This window comes from Dipodomys ordii, unplaced genomic scaffold (genome assembly GCF_000151885.1).
Source record: "Dipodomys ordii isolate 6190 unplaced genomic scaffold, Dord_2.0 Scaffold40, whole genome shotgun sequence".
NCBI lineage: Eukaryota > Metazoa > Chordata > Mammalia > Rodentia > Heteromyidae > Dipodomys > Dipodomys ordii.
In genome coordinates, this window is record NW_012267256.1 from 7,485,401 (window position 1) to 7,498,732 (window position 13,332).

A 13,332-nucleotide genomic window follows, 5' to 3' on the forward strand; every position below is an offset into this window, starting at 1 on the left:
AGCTAAGATGATTTTATTACCAGAATTAACTCGTTACTTACCTATTTTGTTGAGCCAAGATGAAACCTATCAGACCTGGTGCATTCTTTTTTTTTCTTTTCCTTTCATGCATTTTTAAATTATTATAAAGGTGATGTACTTAAATCCAGGAATGAAATCCAAGAGCAAATTGGAAATGTTGATTTTTTTTCCCTCTGACATAGACAGAAATGCTGTCTTATCCCTGTCATTTTTCAAAACTTTTCATTCTTAGGTGTTTAAAGGAAAAATCTGTTGTATATGCATAGGAAATAGAGCAATGGTAATCGTCCACTCATTCAGTATCTACTGATCAATTTGAATGCTACTGAAATATTATCAATTTCTCCTCATTTCATTTTCTACTATCACAGACATACTTTTTTTAAAAAAAGTTTATTGTAAAGACGATGTAAAGAGGGGTTACAGGTATATAAGTCTGGTAATGAGCGCATTTCCTTTTGAACAGTGTCACCCCTCCCTCATTCTCTCCCAATTTTTCCCCTCCTGACCCTCCCCTCCCAAGTGTGTAGCTCATTTTCAACATGTCTAGTGGATTTCACTGATAATTTGGTTCACAGTTGGTCCCAGTGTTTATTCTATACTTTCCCAACACCCTCCAATCAGATAATCATGGCAAGGAAACCAGACAGCCTTTTTATAAATCGGGTCTGGGTTCAGTTCATTATCATAAAAATAATAAAAATTTTCATCTATGTGGAGCTGTCACAAAAAAGAAGAGGAAGAAGAAGGAAGAAGAGGAGAAGGAGGAAGAGGAGAAGAAGAAGGAGGAGGAGGAGGCGGAGAAGGAGGAAGAGGAGAAGAAGAAGGAGGAGGAGGAGAAGGAGGAAGAGAAAGAAGAAGGAGGAGGAGGAGAAAGAGGAGAGAAGAAGCAGAAGAAGCAGAAGCAGAAGAAGAAGCAGAAGCAGAAGAAGAAGAAGAAGAAAAAGAAGAAGAAGAAGAGCAGGAGGAGGAGGAGGAGGAAGCATCAGCAGAGATGGTGGCCACAGCCAGAATAAAATCAAGAGTGGACATGGCCAAGATAATGAGGGATGGCTGAACTAGGAAGAAGGTGAAACAGTAGATTTCTGGAGCTGGAGAAAATCTGAAGGCTGTAAAGAGCCAGAAGGAGAGAAACTGGGCACTAGTTACTGGAAGATTAACTTTGAAAGAGCTTTCATACTCACCGCCACTGTCTAACCCCAAGCCCCAAGAGTCGGTCATAGGCCTAAGAGTCTTAGTACCAGGGCCTGCATAGAGCTGCCACACTGGAAGGCACCTCCTACTGCTTTCCACTGTGATTGCGGCTGCCACCCACTGAGGATTCTGGGGTGGGGGTGGGGGGGACATCAACTGTTCCCAGAAGTGCTTTGCCACCTACAGTTTCTACTTGGGTCAAAGGACCCCAGCCTGCTGACTGGGAATACCAGTAGCTCACAGGAGAACTTAGGGATAGATGGCCTGTCTATGTAAGCATCTGTGAGTCCCGGAGGTGTTCCCAGCACATTTGCCTCTGGATATCCCCAGTATCATAAAAGGAAACCGTAGTGTTATTTAGTAGATGTAACAATAAAGTGTGACGTTTTACAATTGGCCATTTCTCTCAAAGAAGGATAGAACCTCAGTGAAAAGCTATTAAGCCAAGAGCCAGAGCCAGAGACAGACAGGCAGACAGCAACAGATGGATGGACTGACAGAAAGAACAAAATAAGAGTTAAACAGAGCTGCCATGACAAGAAGCACACGATCTCCCATTCTGTGAACACAGGTAAATGCCAGTGGTATTGAGAATTCTTTGGTGCATCATTAGGGTCCCTTCTACACTCAGATCACATTGCAAAAGACAGTAAGATTCTTTAATTGCTCTTGGAGGTTAATTGATCATGTCTGAAGACATTTTTGGTTGCCACAACTGGATAGGAAGTGCGAATAGTGTCAAGTGTACAAAGACCAAGGAAGTTGCCAATACTCAAATTTATAGGACAGCCTCCAGCCACAGAGAATTGTTTAGTCCAGAATTTTAGTAATGCCAAGATTGAGAAACCTTGTTTTAAAGGGAAGAGGTTGAGAAAGATGTCTTTGATAGTCATGTGCTTTTCTTATGAAAGAGTTAATTGGATTTCTAATAGAAAAAATATTTCCTGCTCTTACCTTGACCAGAAAATACAAATCTCCTTTTCAGCTAAAATGTGTCCTTTCAAGATCCAGTCTAACATGAAGATTAGTAACTGCTAGGAGACATTTTCTTCTCTGATAAAATGATTCATATAAAATATATATTATAAGCATAGATCCCATGGTTTCCCTTATTTGCAATAACTAGTATATGTCTGAGTCAAGCAGAAAAGGTCAGATAAGTTGATGTTAGAGAAATGAACCCTAAGATATGTATTCAAATGTTTTTTTCTTTCATGAGATTGTTCCCAACACATTTATAAGATGATTTCTTTGTTGCTTTGTATGTCCCTCCTCCACAGTATAACCCCTGCTTTCACTGTATTTGATGTCGGTATAATTTGTGGAGGGGAAGGGAAAAACAAATTGTTTAAATAGGGATACAGGTGGATCCATTGCAACAATGAGATGTACAAGTCGTTATGTCGAAAACGAACTTTATAACTTTGGTGGGGGGGGGGGAGGTTTGCGAGGGGGAGGATGGGAAGGGATGGGAAGAGGAAACAAAGGAGGAGGTGGGGGGGGGGGGGGAGGTTTGCGAGGGGGAGGATGGGAAGGGATGGGAAGAGGAAACAAAGGAGGAGGTTACAATGCTTGATAAGAAATATACTCATTATCTTGCCCATGTAATTGTAACCCCTCTGTACAGTATTTTCACAAAAAAATATGTATATTATAAAAAATAATATGTTAGATGTTGTGGGTATAAAATATATATTTGTAAGTTTTTCCCTGAGATGACACAAGGAAATCATGGTCAGTTTTAGCTGTTCATATCAGCTCTTCTAAATGTATTATTTGACTTCATCTCACCATATTACTTTTTTCTTCTGTCTGTGGAGCACCAACCTAAATAATCAGGAGAATGTAAATGGAGACTTTTCATTGTTTCCAAATAGAGCAATCACTCAGGCACAATTAAAGTATTTCACTAAAGTTTGGAATGATACTAACAACTCATAATTAGATAGTAATCATTATTGTACTTATCACACAAAAATGATTATAGGATGGGACAAGAGCCTCAAACCTATAATGCTAGCTACTCAGGAGGCTGAGATGAGAAGGATTGTAGTTCAAAGCCAGCCCAGATAGAAAACACTGCAGGACTCTATCTTCAAAATAACCAGCAAAAAGCAGGCCTGAAGGTATGGTAGAGCACCAGCTAAGCAAACACAAGGTAGCTTCAAGCCCTAGTACTGCAAAATAATAATAACAATCACTATTATAGCAACATAGAGAAATATAAATAGAAAAGGACAATTTTTTTGTAAAATGTACACTGAAGTCACAGTTATCTCTCGGGGGTTGGGACTAGACAGTGATCATAGAAGACTAACTTTCTGCTTATGAATATGTAGGCATTAAGTTTTATGTACTTTGCTGATAAATGGTAAACGATGGCATGAAAGCAACTTAATGTTCTTCTTTCCCCAATTCTTAGAAACATCTCTTTGTACGTAAACGCCATCCTGCTACTATGATGCTTGTTGAGCCCTGGCTTGTCCCTAGATCTCACTTGCCAACTTCACTTATTTATCTAACTCTCCATCTTTTTAACTTTACCCACCTAAATATAATTTCACGTAGTACTTGTCCAGAGCAGTTCAGCTCCCCTTCCTTTATTGACTTTAGACTTAATTTAACGGTTTACCAAAGCCAATCTTAGAACATCAACTTAAAAATTTCACTAAATGCTGGAATACTTACTATTCATGGAGAATTAAATATCAGCACTCCAGCTTATATCTGGAAGTTTAGAAATTATAATGCATCTTTTTTTTTCCTTTTGGATCCTACATTGGTATCACTTTGGTATCAGAAATGATCACAACCAACTTTGCTGTGTGTTCAACCTCTATGTAAGTCTGGCCTTCCCTTCCATCAAACCCTTCTTAGTGAATCATAACCAGAAAAATCCACTAACCCTTTCACTTCACTTCCCACATGTTTTCATGTTAATATTATTCTTATAGTCATTTTCACTAATGCCAACTATTTTACATATTCATTTATTCTAAAACCTCTTAATAAATGTAAGCGGAAAAGTACTCAGAGGTGTGAAGGAATTCATGAATAGCTACCACGAAAGCTGGTACTGATTTCTTCCAGCTAAGGGCACCTAGGGAACAGCAGATGGAGACTACGTTAATCAGCTTTCCTCAACTGTAACAAAATAGTTAAAGCCACTATTTATAAGAAAAAAAATGTAACAAAATAGTTAAAGCCACTATTTATAAGAAAAAGTTATTTGGGTGCCTGGTTCTAGAGGTTTTGGTTCAGGTCTCTGACAAGAGCAGCCTATCAGAGCAGAAGCTCTTGGTAAAACTTGCAACCCAAATAATGAGCCAGGAAGCTGGAAGATACTAGGTTCCCATGACCTCCTTTATGGTCACGCCCTCAATAAGCTGTACATCTCCCCCAGATCCTATCTACCAAAGATTCCACCACTTCCCAATCCTGGGGACTAAGGCTTTTCACATGTGAAACTTTGGAGGACAATTAACATCTAAACTTTCACATAAACAGAGACCCTTAGGGATTCTCTTCTTACCTAGAGATGAATCCTTGTAAAGGAATTCATGATTGTCATGAACCCATCCCTGGGAATTTTATCAACTAGGAAAGATGACTTCATATCACTACAGAAAGAGACTGGAGTTTGATACCAAATCCAGAGCTTATTGCCTATTCATCAGGCTGGTTCAGATAATACTTTCTGTCTCCACACCAAGAAAATTCCCCATACATTTCTTCCACATACCCTCACACACCTGTGGGTCCACCACCCCCAGGAATCTCAGGCCTCCATTTCTTTCTATAGCTCAGGTTGCTCGGTCACCTTCAATCACCCAACCCTGGGTTTATTTATTAGAGATGCAGAAATGAAGTGCCACAAAGGAAGTGGCTACACAACATAATGTTTTCTCTCAAAGTAGTAGAAGTTAAAAATCTACTATCAGAGCCAGGTACTGGTGGCTCACGCCTGTAATCCTAGCTACTCAGGAGACTGAGATGTGAGAATCACAGTTTGAAGCCAGCCAGGGTAAGAAAGTCTATGAGTTATGCTGCTTGTCTGGTAAGATTATCCTAGATGTATACTAGTTATTGAAAATAAGGGAAACCATGGGACCTATGTTTCTTTGGGTCTGGCTTACTTCACTTAATATAATTTTTATCAAATGGGGCAATGTCATTCTTTCTGATGGAGGCATAGAATCCCATTATATATACCACATTTTCTTAATCCATTCCTCTACTGAGGGCCATCTGGGTTGGTTCCATATGTTAGCTATGGAGAATAATGCTGCACTAAACATAGTTGTGCTGGTAGCTATAATATGGCCTTGTTTGTGATCATTTGGTTGAATGCCCAAAAGTGTGATTGCTGGGTCATAGGGGAGCTCTATGCATAGTCTTTTGAGGAACCTCCATACTGCTTTCCAAAGTGGTATGACCATATAAGATGATGCTAAGCAAAATGAACCCTAAGATAGGGGCACGAGAGGTTTTTTTTTCTTTGTCGCTGTTGTATTATGTGATTTTTTTGCTTCTTTTGTATGTTCTTCCCCCATGGTATAACCCTTGTTGTTATTGTATTTGATTCCAGTGCCATGCATCTGGTGTATACATTTTTCTAATTTGAGGAGGGGAAGGGAAACAACAAAATGCTGAAACAAGGATACAGGATGACCCCTTGTAACAATGAAGATGTACAAGATACTATGTTGAAAATGAATTTGACAACTTTGGAGAGAGGGGAGGGAGGAGTTGGGGAGTTGGGGAGGGAAGGGATGCTAGGGGAAAAACAAAAGAAGGGGTAACAATGCTGGACAGAAAATGTACTCATTACTTTACTCATGCACCTTTACAATAAAAAATATATAAAAGAAAGTCCATGAAATTCATTTTTTATTTATTGTGAAAATACTGTACAGAGGGGTTACAATTACATGGTCAAGAAAAAGTCCATGAAATTCTTATCTCCAATTAACTACCAGAAAACCAGAAGTGGAGCTGTGACTCACAGTGGTAGAGCATTCTCCTTGAGTGAAAGAGCTCAGGGACAGTGTCCAGGCCCTGAGTTGAATAACTGAGTTCAACAGGCCCCATGACCACCACCACCAACAAAAATATCCAATATCAGAGTGTTAGCAGGGTTGGTTTCTTCCCTAGCTCTTACTGGCCATCTGTGCCTCTGCTTGTCTCTGTCTTCCTCTGTGGACATTGTCATATTGAGCCAGTGCTAACCTTAATTACCTCATCCTCACTTGTTACATTTACAACAACCCCCTTTCCAAATCAGGTCACAGTTGGAAGAACCGAGGATTAGGATTTCAACATATGATTTTTGGAGAGAAGACACAATCCAACCCATAATGAATGGCTAAATGATTATAGTTCTGTTGTCACTGCAGAGGAGACTATCCAGCAAAAGCCACAGAAAACAGCTACTCACTTCATAGCTAACCCAGTGGGAAGGGACACTCTGAGAAGACAATATAAAAAGGATGCTGTTTAAGCCAAAGCTGATCATCCTGTCAGAAAAATAGTCACCCTAAAGTTGATCTTGCCGATACCACTTACCTAAACTCTAGACTGCAACAGGCTTCAGCAGCTCCTTAGACATCTGAAACCCAATTCTTCATTTCCACCTCCACCTCCATCTATTATTCCCTCGCTCCTTACATTTCAGAAAGCCTGCTTTCATTTATCTCCGATCTGTGTTCAGAATAAAATAATTTATAACCTCTACAGATACCACGAACAACTTCCTCTGCCTCAGATTCATTGATTGAGAATTTTTGACCTCACAATGGTCCGAAAACAACACGCTTTCATTAGCAACGAGTTTTGAATCTGGAACTTTTCCCAGACTCTGTGGCAGGATGTTTTCTTGCTGTGGGTCACAGCAGCAGTGAACAACAGTTCCCGTTCAGCACATGACCGTGAGGGGACACAGCATCTGAATCTACAGGGCTGTGTTGCTAAGCTATGGTATTTGCTAGGTTAAGCATAGTCAATGTTTACTTACAATGCTTTCCAAAGACAATGTGTTTTATCAGAATGTACAAAGAACATCTGGACCTTGATGCAAGTGACTTGCATTTCTACGCAGGGGTCCCCTGACTGAGATTCCAGTTCTACCCTTCCTCCCTTTTCAGTCCAGATCTCCTGAAAAATGTAAACTTGATCATGTTGCTCTTTTACACTGTATTTTTGGAGGTTTCTCACCAGCACTACTTTTCCAACTGCATTTACACATTCCCTTTTCTCTAAAGGGTCAACCTGCTGGTTCTCAACAGCCAGATACAAATGTAGCCCAAGTACAAAGGTACTGGACATTCTCTTTGCCTGGATCATTCTTCTCTCGATGTTCACAGCTGACATTCATTTCTTTCAAGACTCTATTCAAATGTCATCTCAATCAAGCCTATGCTAAGAACCTCAATCAAATGGTAACTTTGTTCCAGATCCTTCTGGTATCCTTTGACCTGATGAAGACTTTTTCATGAGATTTACCCCCCTTCTACTCTACTTGTTATGTTTTGAATTGTAAATGTCCCCAAAAGGCCTTCATGATCAAGAATGAGTCACTACCTGGGTTACTATTGGGAGACTGTGGAGCCTTTAGTAGATAGAACCTAGTGGAAAGCAGGCTGGCCATTGTGGGTGTGTCCTGAAGAGGGTAATAGGGCGGGACCACTGCGTTCCTTCTTTGCATCCTGACACCTTAAAGTGAGCCATGGTCTTCTACCATGTGCTCCCTGAAGGGTGCTCTATGCTGGCACAGGCCCAAAGCCTCAAGCCAAGTGACCATGAGTAAAATTAAGCATTGACTCCTGTGAAAGCAATTTTCTGAAACATTTTGTCACAGTGACCGAAAACTAAAACTGTCTTTTCTAAGCTAATCACTTTGTAAATATTTCTGTGTAAGCTACCAAGAGGCAAGGAGTTTTGTTTTTGGTTTTGAAATCAGTTTGGTTTAGTATTGCATTTCCAACCTCTGAGAACGTACCTGCAGATGTTCAACAATACTTACTAAAGAAAGCAGAAAAGTACAAAGGAAGGTGGGAAGCAGAGGAGGAGGAGGAGAAGGGAGTGAAGAGAAGGGAGGAGAGACGAAGAGAGGAAAAGCAGAGAAAGAGGCAGAGACAGAAGAAAGGAGAGAGCGGAAGACAAAAGAAGGAAAAAAGAAAGCAAGGAAGGAAAAGAGAACAGAAGAGACAGAAAAGAAAGAAAAATTAGGAGGAACTCATCTGGTTTATCTTCAGGTGATTTTAGTAACCTTCAATGATTTGGAAGATATCTTCTAGTGGGGCCTAGAAGCATAACTTTCTAACTTTTGGACATGGTAGTGATCATCAGGCTCCCGCTGGGATAAAAAGCAAACTTCTGTCCTCCTTTTTTAGTGTTTTCCTGAAATTTGGACATAGAATTCAGTGTAGCTCAAACAAAATCTGCCCAAGGAAAGGTAAACAAGTCGATAAAGTTCTTTTCAGTTGTCTATTTGACCCTAATAATTGGAAAAAATCCATAAAAATTCTCTTTCTGTCATATAATAGGAAATATCACTGTATTATATGTTTGGAACAGTAGGCTTCAGGAATGTCTGTGTGTGTGTGTGTGTGTGTGTGTGTGTGTGTGTGTGTGTGTGTGTGTGACTTCACAAGATTTGAGCAGCTTTATCTATGAATAAAAAAGACAAGAGTAAGAGACGACACTCACCACAACCATTTAATTTTACATGTCATGTGTAAAACAAAACCCTTTTCTGATATTCAATATTGTAAAGCCCGGCCCAGAAGAGTTTCTGTGTCTTCTTTTGAAGATAGCCTTAAATTCATCTTACTGTTCTGAAATGTGATAGCAACGATTTGACCACATGTCCCCGTGCTTCCCTTGTGGTGTTCCTTTCGTCTCTTCCTAATGTTCTTAGGGACTAGGAGAAAACAGAAGAAGTGACAAGACGAGATCAGGACAGATTTAACCCTGAACCAGGGAGTCGCTAAAATGCAGTTTGAAACGTCTTTGAAGAGCCCTTTACAAGGCCTCTCCTGGACTCTGAGGCACACATAACAGGTATAGTGACAAAAAGAGGTGACTCAGAACTTGTCTCCCCTGCCCCCCTGCCCCAGCCAACAAAGATCACAATGCAGAATAATAGGGGAGAGGAAGAGAGTCTAGAAACCATAGAATAAAGTTGCACCCTTGCACAACACATACTCAGCCACAAAATGACTCACTGACTCCTTCCCGCAGGATTTCTCAACCTTGGCACTGTATAACTTGGGCTGTGTAAGTCTGGGCTGTGTTGGGGGTGTGGGGTGGGGATGCAGCTTGAACAGTGAGATATTTATCACTCTTGAGTTCCTTTCTTCTGATAACATTCTGCAGCCCTGGGGATGGGAAGCCAAGTCTATGCCAAGCTGAGATTCACTGTCTCAGCAACATAGTTTAGCAAGAGATAAGCAATGAAACAAAATCACAGGCCGTTAATAATGCTAGATGCTTTTCATAAGGGATTATTTTCACAGCAATTAGTATAGAAACCTGATCATGCGCCCTTCTCATTACATTCTCCTGGTGTATACCAACTGGAACGATGCCCATTTTATAGGAAGGGCACTGAGGCACAAAGGCTGAATTGACAGGGTTGCACAATCATAATTAGTATTACTGCGATTTGAATCCCGGCTGTCATCTTAATCTCGGCCCAGAGCTATGAGAAGTGATTTTTTTCCAAGTGTTGTTAGACTCACTCATTTTCTCTACATGACTAAAGACTGAATCTGGAGCTATGAAGAGAATTTCTGCTTTTATATATAGTGTTGTAATTTTTGCGAATATTTTTATCTTTTCCATTCTGCACCTCATTAACCCAGTTTGTGTTGGAATCTTTGGTTATGTGAGTCCTGCTCCTACATCCAGAGAAAATATAGGCTAATTTTGAAAAATGGGGTACATTTTTAATCTTATCTTTGGCAGTTCAGTTACTCCATAAGGCCAAAAATAAATCCCTAAGTTTAATAAAATATTATGAGCTAAGACCAAATACATCCAGTTATTTCTACTGAAAAGTCTCCATCACAGATGAAATCTAAATGCCTTCTTCGTATTTCATTTTTTAAAAATCGCAAAGGATTTGAATTTTCAAAAAAGCTTTAATTTACATTACCAATTCTATAACTTATTCAGAAAACACTAAATGGATTGTTCCTGTGTAAACAGGATTCTTACAGAGTTCATTAGCTTAATTAGGATGCTTGATAGAGTAGTTATCATTTTATACTCATCCTCTTACTCCAATAGAACATTAGATACGGCTTTTAGTGACTCAGTGTCTGTGGCCTATTAGTATATTATTCAAAATCCAGAAAATACTTGAACATCAATATAGAAACCATAATTGTTATCAAAACCCTAGTAATTCACCACATTTCACTATGGATGGTTCTTTGTGGAATCAGAGGTTGAGGTAAAGCCACCAACTAGATTCTCTAGCTGGCACCGTAATTCATAATGAAAGTGAGACATTGGAAAGGGCAGGAAGACTAAGGCCTATGAGGTCTATTAGAGTGAAGGATGCATCATTGTGCTTAATTATGGCCCAGATGCTTGTCAAGTGATGTTTTGTAATCTTGAAGACTTAATTTAAATGAAACATTCTATGGAGCCATGACACTGGGATTATACCCTTTTTCTATTTAAGAGGTGAGAAAGAGACCCAGATCTGTTAGTTAGTGTGGACTAAACTTCCTACAAGAAGCCAGAAGAGCAAATCACATAATATGTATGGCAAGTTATTTTTTATGCACTTGCAAGTTATATTAGGCTTGCAAACATCAGGCAGATAATAAATGTATAGTTTCTACCTCCAGTTACTACAATTAGTAAGTATAAATAGTCTAAATGTAACCAACCCATAGATATTTCTTTCACAGCTTTCTACAATGAAGAATTACTACCAACTCTGATAAAAATTTCCTCCATTCACCTTAAATATATTTACTCTATATTAAAACATTAAGCTATTTAAATAACAAGCCTATTGTTCTTGTCTGCAGAAGAAAAAGATCAGTTCTTTCTGGTTTGAGCCTTTGATAACACATCTGACATCCTGATCTATTCTCAGTCTGGCCAGGTCCTACTCATCTTTTGGGGTCTATTTTTAAATGTCATTTTGAAGACAGGTCTTTCACTAACTCTTAAGTAAGTTTCAATGTTACACACTGTCCCTAAAGTTATATTGTTGCCAGGTGCTAGTTACTCACACCTGTAATCCTAGCTACCCAGGAGGCTGTGAGCTCAGAATTGAGGTTCAAAAGGAACGTAGGCAAGAAAGACTTCGAGACCCTTATCTCCAATTAACCAGAAAAAGCTAGAGATGTAGCTGTGGTTCAGTGGTAGAGGACCAGTCTAAGTGAAAATGCTAAGTACGAGCATGAGGCCCTGGGTTCAAACTCCACTACACACACACACACACACACACACACACACACACACATACACGGAGCTATATTGTTATAAATAGCATTTTATAATCTTCTTGGTGTGAGCTTATTTGTTTAAAACCTATCTTCTCATTTGATGCCCTTTAGTCCCTTGTATCCAGGCCTGGAACCATGGTGGAGACTTCATGTGTATATAATGAATGAGTAATAAATGTATGGAAAATAAGAGTGACCATATCTTGCTTAAGACAAGCAAAGAATTGGCCCCTGCTCCTCGTAAGCTCATTTCTCTTCCACAAATGTCTGAGATATCCCTGTGGCCTATTTAGAATAAAATCCTTTTTTTCTTGAGCCAGCTGGAATGACTCTGCTACTTGTAGCAAAAACGTTAGCCAGAGAATGGAGACACATTGACTCAACAGTCAAAGCAACTATACAAACAACAAGGTAACATTCCAGCAAGCATAGCCATTGGAGGGAATAAGCATTGTAAGTGTTTATAAAACTCTAAACAATACTTGTTTTTATATTTGTCTCTTCCTCAGGCTTACACAGAAACCCTTAACCAAGCTTACACTTGAAAGTTAACCCTTTATTAAACTGACCTCTGCCTCCACCTGGTGGAGATAGACAGAACCAGATGCAAATAAAGATGAAAAGCTATTGAAAGTTTTCTTCATGACCCAAACCACAACACTTACCCCAAAATTCAATTAGATGACCTTTGTGGAGTGTGTTTTACTCAGATGCACTGCAAAAGACATAATTGGGGCTGGGCGCTGTTGGCTCATGCCTGGAATCCTAGCTACTCAGGAGGCTGAGATCTGAGGATCATGGTTTGAAGCCAGCCTGGGCAGGAAAGTCCATAAGACACTTATCTCCAATTAACCACCAGAAAACCTGAAGTGGTGCTGTGGACCAATGTGGCAGAGGGCTTACCTTGAGTGGGAAAGACTGGTCAGAAGTTGAAAAAGAAGAGAGAAGAAACTTGCTTCTTGTTTTAGATTCAATTGCCTTTTTTTTTCTTTTATAGCAGCAAGGATTTCAATTTTCCTTCTGTCACTAGTTTATGGCTAGTCTGTTATATGTCAAACAGTATCATTATTTTCCCAAACGAGTAAGAAATTAACATCGTTTTAATAAATATATTAATCATTTAAATTTCCTTTTGTGTTAATTGCATATCGCATACTCTGCCTATTTCTATTAGCTTGTTTTCATTTTCTTCTTAGTACATACAATGTGCTACACAACCAAGCATTAGTGGTTCATACCTATAAGCCTAGCTACTCAGAAGACTGATATTTAAGAATCATGGCTCCAAGTCAGTCTGAGCAATGATTCTGAGAGATTCTTATTTCCACTTGACCAGCATAAAGTGGAATTGGAGGTATGGCTCAAGTATAGAATGCTACTGTAAATGAAAGAGCTGAGCAAGGGGTCTTGAGTTCAAGCTCCACCAGCATAGAAAAATATTACCATCTATGTTTTTCTTTAGGAAATTTTTCCTTATTTAAGAACATGAACATATTTTCTTTTTCTGTTTTTTTTTTTTCTGTCCTAGGGCTTGAACTCTGGGCCTGGGTACTGTTCCAGAAAGGCTAGCACTCTATCACTAGAGCTTTGAACCGTAATCCTCAGATCTCAGCCTCCTGAGTAGCTAGGATTATAGGTGTGAGCCACA